Here is an 856-nt window from a genome sequence, read left to right on the forward strand (position 1 = left end):
AGTGGGCGGGTGTGGGGGAAGAAGGCTCAAAAAAAGCCTCTCTCCATCATTTATCAGCAGTCCTGGCTAACAGGAGGTCATAGACAACTGCAGGCTTGCCAATGTGACGCCCATCTACAAGAAGGGCTGGAAGGAGAATCCCAGGAACTACAAGCCTGTCAGCCTGACTTTGGTATCGGGCAAGATTATGGAGAGGTTCATCTTGAGGGCACTCACAGGGCATGTGCAGGACAACCAAGGGATCAGGCCCAGCCAGCATGGGTTCATGAAAGGCAGGTCCTGCTTGACCAACCTGATCTCCTTCTATGTCCGGGTGACCCACCTGGTAGATGAGGGAAAGGCTGTGGATGTTGTCTACCTGGACTTTAGTAAAGCCTTTGACAGCGTCTCCCACAGCATTCTCCTGGAGAAACTGGCAGCTCATGGCTTAGACAGGTGTTCTCTTTGCTGGTAAAAAAATGGCTGGACAGCCAAGCCCAGAGAGTTGTGGTGAACAGAGTTAAATCCAGTTGGCAGCCAGTTACAAGCAGTGTTCCCGAGGACTCGGTTTTAGGGCCGGTCTTGTTTAATATCTTTATCAATGCTCAAGTGCTTCCTCCGTAAGTCTGCAGATGACACCAAACTGGGTGACAGTGTTGATCTGCTCAAGGGTAGGAGGGCTCTGCAGAGGGATCTGGATGGGCTGGGGTGCTGGTTGACAGCTGGCTGAACATGAGCCAGCAGTGTACCCAGGTGGCCAAGAAGGCCAACAGCATCCTGGCCTGTACCAGCAATAGTGTGGCCAGCAGGACTAGGGAAGTGATTGTGCCGCTGTAGTTGGCACTAGTGAAGCTGCATCTCAAATACTGTGTTCAGT

The sequence above is a fragment of the Phaethon lepturus genome, unplaced genomic scaffold (assembly GCF_000687285.1).
Source record: "Phaethon lepturus isolate BGI_N335 unplaced genomic scaffold, ASM68728v1 scaffold5500, whole genome shotgun sequence".
Classification (NCBI taxonomy): Eukaryota; Metazoa; Chordata; class Aves; order Phaethontiformes; family Phaethontidae; genus Phaethon; species Phaethon lepturus.